Below are 8,017 nucleotides of genomic sequence, written 5' to 3'. Positions count from 1 at the left end.
CCTAGATTATCCTTGACCTCCACTCCATCCTCAGTGTTTAGCAGTCCCACTTCTTCTTTGTTTTCTTCTTATTTATATGGCTATAGAACCTTTTACTGTTGGTTTTAATTCCCTTTGCAAGGTCCAACTCTACTTGACTTTTAGCCTGTCTCACTTTACCCCTACATGTTCTGACCTCAATAAGGTACCTTCCTTGCTGATCCCTTCCATCTTCCACTCCCTGTATGCTTTCTGCTTTTTCTTAATCACCTCTCTGAGATGCTTGGTCTGCAACTACTGCCTATGAATTTCTTCCCCTTGACAGGTTTCAGAGGAACAGCCGTGTTAGTCTGTATTCGCAAAAAGAAAAGGAGTACTTGTGGCACCTTAGAGACTAACCAATTTATTTGAGCATGAGCTTTCGTGAGCTACAGCTCACTTCATCAGATGTATACCGTGGAAACTGCAGCAGACTTTATATACACACAGAGAATATGAAACAATACCTCCTCCCACCCCACTGTCCTGCTGGTAATAGCTTATCTAAAGTGATCAACAGGTGGGCCATTTCCAGCACAAAGCCAGGTTTTCTCACCCTCCACCCCCCCACACACAAATTCACTCTCCTGCTGGTGCTAGCCCATCCAAAGTGACAACTCTTTACATAATCAAGTCGGGCTATTTCCTGCATAGATCCAGGTTTTCTCACATCCCCCCACCCCCATACACACACAAACTCACTCTCCTGCTGGTAATAGCTCATCTAAACTGACCACTCTCCAAGTTTAAATCCAAGTTAAACCAGAACATCTGGGGGGGGGGGGGGGTAGGAAAAAACAAGAGGAAACAGGCTACCTTGCATAATGACTTAGCCACTCCCAGTCTCTATTTAAGCCTAAATTAATAGTATCCAATTTGCAAATGAATTCCAATTCAGCAGTTTCTCGCTGGAGTCTGGATTTGAAGTTTTTTTGTTTTAAGATAGCGACCTTCATGTCTGTGATTGCGTGACCAGAGAGATTGAAGTGTTCTCCGACTGGTTTATGAATGTTATAATTCTTGACATCTGATTTGTGTCCATTTATTCTTTTACGTAGAGACTGTCCAGTTTGACCAATGTACATGGCAGAGGGGCATTGCTGGCACATGATGGCATATATCACATTGGTGGATGTGCAGGTGAACGAGCCTCTGATAGTGTGGCTGATGTTATTAGGCCCTGTGATGGTGTCTCCTGAATAGATATGTGGGCACAATTGGCAACGGGCTTTGTTGCAAGGATAAGTTCCTGGGTTAGTGGTTCTGTTGTGTGGTATGTGGTTGTTGGTGAGTATTTGCTTCAGGTTGCGGGGCTGTCTGACTTGATTATGTAAAGAGTTGTCACTTTGGATGGGCTAGCACCAGCAGGAGAGTGAATTTGTGTGGGGGGGTGGAGGGTGAGAAAACCTGGCTTTGTGCTGGAAATGGCCCACCTGTTGATCACTTTAGATAAGCTATTACCAGCAGGACAGTGGGGTGGGAGGAGGTATTGTTTCATATTCTCTGTGTGTATATAAAGTCTGCTGCAGTTTCCACGGTATACATCTGATGAAGTGAGCTGTAGCTCACGAAAGCTCATGCTCAAATAAATTGGTTAGTCTCTAAGGTGCCACAAGTACTCCTTTTCTTCCCCTTTCTTGGGATGCAAGCTTCCGATAGCTTCTGCAGCTTTGATTTAAAGTAATCCCAGGCCTCCTCTGCCTTTAGATCCATAAATTCTTCAGTCCAATCCACTTCCCTAACTAATTTCCTTAATTTTTGAAAGTCAGCCCTTTTGAAATCAGAAACCCTAGTTGCAGATTTATTTGTGTTAATCCTTCCGTTCAGTTTGAACTGAATTAGCTCATGTTCACTTGAACCGAGATTATTCCCTACAACCATTTCTTCTATGAGGTTCTCACTACTCACCAAAACCAAATCTAAAATGGCATCCCCTCCAGTCGATTCAGCAACTACTTGATGAAGGAATCCATCAGCTATCGCATCTAGGAAAATCTGAGCCCTATTATTATTACTAGCACTCGTCCTCCAGTCTATATCTGGAAAGTTAAAGTCTCCCATGATCACACAGTTTCCATTAGTATTTACTTTATTAAAAACATTAAAAAGGGCTCTATCCATATCCAAATTAGATTCAGGTGGTCTATAGCACACCCCAAGCACTATCCCAGGGGAGGCTCTAATAGTTTTCTTCCCCAATGTAATTTTTGCCCAGATGGACTCTGTCTTATCCATTCCATCGCTTGTTATTTCTTTACATTCTACCCCGTCATTGATATATATAATGCTACTCCACCACCTTTACCTTTATTTCGATCTTTCCTAAACAGCACATACCCTTCAATACCTGTAGTCCAGTCATGACTACTATTCCGCCATGTTTCTGTTATCCCTATAATATCTGGTTTCACTTCCTGCACCAGTAGCTCTAGTTCCTTCATTTTGTTACGTAGGCTCCTCGCATTGGTATACAAACACCTTAATTTTTGCTGTTTGGCCTGGCTCACATTCTGTACCTGGCCTAACAAAGAAAATAACAGAACGCCACTAGCGGTCACCTTCAGCCCCCAACTAAAACCCCTCCAACGCATTATTAAGGATCTACAACCTATCCTAAAGGATGACCCAACACTCTCACCAGTCTTGGGAGACAGGCCAGTCCTTGCCTACAGACAGCCCCGCAACCTGAAGCAAATACTCACCAACAACCACATACCACACAACAGAACCACTAACCCAGGAACTTATCCTTGCAACAAAGCCCGTTGCCAATTGTGCCCACATATCTATTCAGGGGACACCATCACAGGGCCTAATAACATCAGCCACACTATCAGAGGCTCGTTCACCTGCACATCCACCAATGTGATATATGCCATCATGTGCCAGCAATGCCCCTCTGCCATGTACATTGGTCAAACTGGACAGTCTCTACGTAAAAGAATAAATGGACACAAATCAGATGTCAAGAATCATAACATTCATAAACCAGTCGGAGAACACTTCAATCTCTCTGGTCACGCAATCACAGACATGAAGGTCGCTATCTTAAAACAAAAAAACTTCAAATCCAGACTCCAGCGAGAAACTGCTGAATTGGAATTCATTTGCAGATTGGATACTATTAATTTAGGCTTAAATAGAGACTGGGAGTGGCTAAGTCATTATGCAAGGTAGCCTGTTTCTTCTTGTTTTTTCCTACCCCCCCCCCCCAGATGTTCTGGTTTAACTTGGATTTAAACTTGGAGAGTGGTCAGTTTAGATGAGCTATTACCAGCAGGAGAGTGAGTTTGTGTGTGTATGGGGGTGGGGGGGATGTGAGAAAACCTTGATCTATGCAGGAAATAGCCCGACTTGATTATGTAAAGAGTTGTCACTTTGGATGGGCTAGCACCAGCAGGAGAGTGAATTTGTGTGGGGGGTGGAGGGTGAGAAAACCTGGATTTGTGCTGGAAATGGCCCACCTGTTGATCACTTTAGATAAGCTATTACCAGCAGGACAGTGGGGTGGGAGGAGGTATTGTTTCATATTCTCTGTGTGTATATAAAGTCTGCTGCAGTTTCCACGGTAAACATCTGATGAAGTGAGCTGTAGCTCACGAAAGCTCATGCTCAAATAAATTGGTTAGTCTCTAAGGTGCCACAAGTACTCCTTTTCATTCTGTACCTGTTTAAGCATGGTCATTCTACAGCCAGTATAACCTATTCGACTGGTATCCACACTGCCCTTCCTCCTTATATACATTCTCCTACCCATGGCTGTATCCTTTCTTACTTTGTTTTCTTCCCTCTCAGTGCTAAAATCTGGCGTGGAGATTACTTGGACATCTCCCAACCATCTCCCCCAAATTCCTAGTTTAAAGCTCTCTTAATCAGTTGTGCCAGCCTCCATCCTAGAAGTCTATTTCCTTCCCTACTCAGATGAAGTCCATCCCGAGAGAACTGTCCTCTGTCCATGAATGCCTCCCAGTGGCCATACATCCCAAAGCCCTCCTTATAGCACCACTGCTAAGCCATCTGTTGATAGTCATCATCTTATCACACCTTTGTTGCCCTTCTCAGGAACAGGCAGAATCCCACTAACGGTCACCGGAGCCTCGATTTCCTTAAGAGTCTTCCCCAGCCTAGCATAGTCTCCCTTAACACTTTCCAGCGAGAATCTAGCTGTATCATTTGTTCACACATGAAGGATAATTAGGGGATTCTTTCCTGCTCCCTTTAGGATCCTTTTCAACCTCAGGTCTACATCCCGTATCTTAGCACCTGGAAGACAGCACACCCTCCTATTCTCTGAATCAGCTCTGGTTACAGGCCTGTCTATTCTTCTCAGTAAAGAGAACCTGATCTCATAGACCTGCCTTTTCCTGGTGACGGTGCTGTTCTCCAGTCTATCCCCTGTTCCCTCTGGCTGCAAGTTCTTTCCATTCCTATTCTCCCTTGTAATCCTCTTCAACCCATCTTGTATCCTCCTGGGGCTCATATTTGGTGTAGTCTCCATTGACTCTTCCCCTTTTCCTATAGGACTAGCTGCTCTTCTCTTCTTCCTTGCCTTTCCACCTTCAGTGACTACCTGCTGAGCCCCTTCTTCATTTTCCAACTCTGCAAACCTGTTTTTGAGCTCTATTTCTCCTTCACTAGCCCGTCTTTTCCTCTGCCTGGTTCTTTTAGTTACATGCTTCCACTGACCACTTTCCTCACCCAGTCTCCCTTCAGACTTCCTAACTCCAGGCTGAATTTAGTTCTTGGAATTAAATTACTTTAACTTTTGTCCTGTAATTATATCACCCAAACTCCTAAGTACTGTTAAGAGCCTTTTAGACCACAAACTGATGTCATGTTAATTACTGCTCCTGGGTCTAAATTTTTCTTAATTTACAGCAGTATAAATCCAGAGTAACTCCACTGAAGTAAATGGGGTTAGTCCAGACGTAAGGTGAGGTGACAGAGCAGATTTTCATAAAAAGTTTTTGTTGCTGCTGAAACGTTTGGAATAAGTGTGAAAGAGGGATGAAGTCACTTCAATGGTAGTCTAACTGTATTACATTGAGATGCATAATTTCGATCATTACAGTTATATTTTGCTTCCTTGCTTTTCTGTGGTTTAAATAACATAATGCCCTGGGGACTAGGAGCAAAATGGAGCCATGACTAATCATTGTGACTTGCCATAAGGCATGTCAAGAAAACCCCCAATTTTTGTGATGTAAATCACTTCTGATTTCCTTTCCAAGACTTAAAAGCAGTGTTATTTATGGTGAAATGAACAATGCACAATATGCCAAAATGTGCAGCTATAGACCAAGCATCCCCTAATTTTGCTGATGCTGTTGTCTGTGAGTGTTTGTGTCTACTTACTGTAGCTACAACAAATAATGAAAAGGACTCTTTGAACTACGCTCTGTTTAGTCTATATCAGAAATATTTAAGTATACTCTTTTGACTCTCTGTAGCGTACAGTGCAGCATCAGCATTTCAGCATGCACCTGAGAAGGTGAAGGGCTTCACTCCATGTATGGGTGTAAAGATTTAATGTACAGTTAATAAATGTAGCCTGTGTACTCCTGCCCTCTGGAATACAGATTATGTGGAGACCAAGAATTAATCCAACCTAGGAACCATACTAATGGTTCCCCAGTCAAGTTCATGTTGAAAATAAATACACTCCTGGCAGAGGCAGCTTCATGGGTTTTCCGCTCCATGGAGCTATTTTATAGTGCAAGGTACTTACCACTGAGCCTGAAAAATCCATCTCACTTAAGGTCTGCCAATGAGGTGAATTTCCCAAGTTGTTAAGGTACCTTGGGAAACTAAGAATGATGCCCCAATTAACCTTTTGGGGCCATATCCTCAGTCATACTAAGGCTGCTTCATGCACTCTAGTAGCACAAAGCAGCCATAAAGCAGGCTGACCAGCTAAAGGAGGATCGCCAACCCCCCTTCAAGTAGTTTTTAGTGTAGCTGGGCAAAGGGGGTATTAACATGCCCTGGCATTCCCCAGCTGTTGGATTGGCTCCTTGTGAGAACTGGCAGCCAGGAGTTAAATTACAGCAACCCTAAGGCTGTCCACACTTATGTTGAGGACCAGATTGGTGCTTGGCCTGTCCCAGGATTGGGGGTGTAAAGGACCTGTCTCCCCTAGCACTGTGCATCTTGGGTACAGCCCAGGATGGGACCGTGGTCTGGTCTCAGTGCATTTTCTCTCTCTGGCAGGCAACCCTTGATGTACATTTACAAAGTATCATTGGTTGAATTCTGCCTTGCCGTATAAATTCAGGATTGGCAATACTGGCATTACAGAGGCTGCATCTGGGGCTGGCACAGAAAGTTGAAGAAAGAAGGGGAAATGTTTCTGACCTGTAAAGTTTTTTCCACAGGGTCCCCTACACCAGTCATATAGATCCCTGGTTTTCAGATTAGCAGTTTTGATTTCAGGCAGGGAGTGAGTTCTATTTTGTAGACAATTTTTCCCGAATTGCTTTTGGCATCAACTGAGCCAGCCTGAGAAATATGAAGGGCTTGTGTCAAAACTGAAAGGGGCTGTTGCCATCTTTTGGGATGGAGGAATTATGCCCAAGTAGGTGGACTAATATAAGAAAGCTCAAAAAATTCAACAGGTGTGGAAATGGCATACATCATAGAATCATAGAATATAAGGGTTGGAAGGGACCCCAGAAGGTCATCTAGTCCAACCCCCTGCTCGAAGCAGGACCAAATCCCAGTTAAATCATCCCAGCCAGGGCTTTGTCAAGCCTGACCTTAAAAACCTCTAAGGAAGGAGATTCTACCACCTCCCTAGGTAACGCATTCCAGTGTTTCACCACCCTCTTAGTGAAAAAGTTTTTCCTAATATCCAATCTAAACCTCCCCCACTGCAACTTGAGACCATTACTCCTCGTTCTGTCATCTGCTACCATTGAGAACAGTCTAGAGCCATCCTCTTTGGAACTCCCTTTCAGGTACTTGAAAGCAGCTATCAAATCCCCCCTCATTCTTCTCTTCTGCAGGCTAAACAATCCCAGCTCCCTCAGCCTCTCCTCATAACTCATGTGTTCCAGACCCCTAATCATTTTTGTTGCCCTTCGCTGGACTCTCTCCAATTTATCCACATCCTTCTTGAAGTGTGGGGCCCAAAACTGGACACAGTACTCCAGATGAGGCCTCACCAATGTCGAATAGAGGGGAACGATCACGTCCCTCGATCTGCTCGCTATGCCCCTACTTATACATCCCAAAATGCCATTGGCCTTCTTGGCAACAAGGGCACACTGCTGACACATATCCAGCTTCTCGTCCACTGTCACCCCTAGGTCCTTTTCCGCAGAACTGCTGCCTAGCCATTCGGTCCCTAGTCTGTAGCTGTGCATTGGGTTCTTCCGTCCTAAGTGCAGGACCCTGCACTTATCCTTATTGAACCTCATCAGATTTCTTTTGGCCCAATCCTCCAATTTGTCTAGGTCCTTCTGTATCCTATCCCTCCCCTCCAGCGTATCTACCACTCCTCCCAGTTTAGTATCATCCGCAAATTTGCTGAGAGTGCAATCCACACCATCCTCCAGATCATTTATGAAGATATTGAACAAAACCGGCCCCAGGACCGACCCTTGGGGCACTCCACTTGATACCGGCTGCCAACTAGACATGGAACCATTGATAACTGCCCGTTGAGCCCGACAATCATACACACACACACATACACATACACACACACTTCATGGTAGGTGAATAAAAGGATTCAGGTACTGTATTGGGTACGGTAAAAGGAACTAATGAGGAGGGAAGATTAACTTTAAGTTCTTTTCTTTTCCCATAAATCCATACTGTCCATTACAATAGCCCTCTTTGAGTCTCAAATGAAACATGCTTTTGTGCAACTATCAGAATATTTTGACTTGTTAGACTAGATTATACTTCAACATGAGTGAGAACACCACTGCAGTCAATTTATCAACATCATGGGAAGCATTAGATACGGTGGCCCAAAGCCCCAAAGAAATGTGGG

This window comes from Caretta caretta, chromosome 1 (genome assembly GCF_965140235.1).
Source record: "Caretta caretta isolate rCarCar2 chromosome 1, rCarCar1.hap1, whole genome shotgun sequence".
Taxonomy (NCBI): domain Eukaryota; kingdom Metazoa; phylum Chordata; order Testudines; family Cheloniidae; genus Caretta; species Caretta caretta.
Note: the sequence above shows the minus strand (reverse complement) of the source record.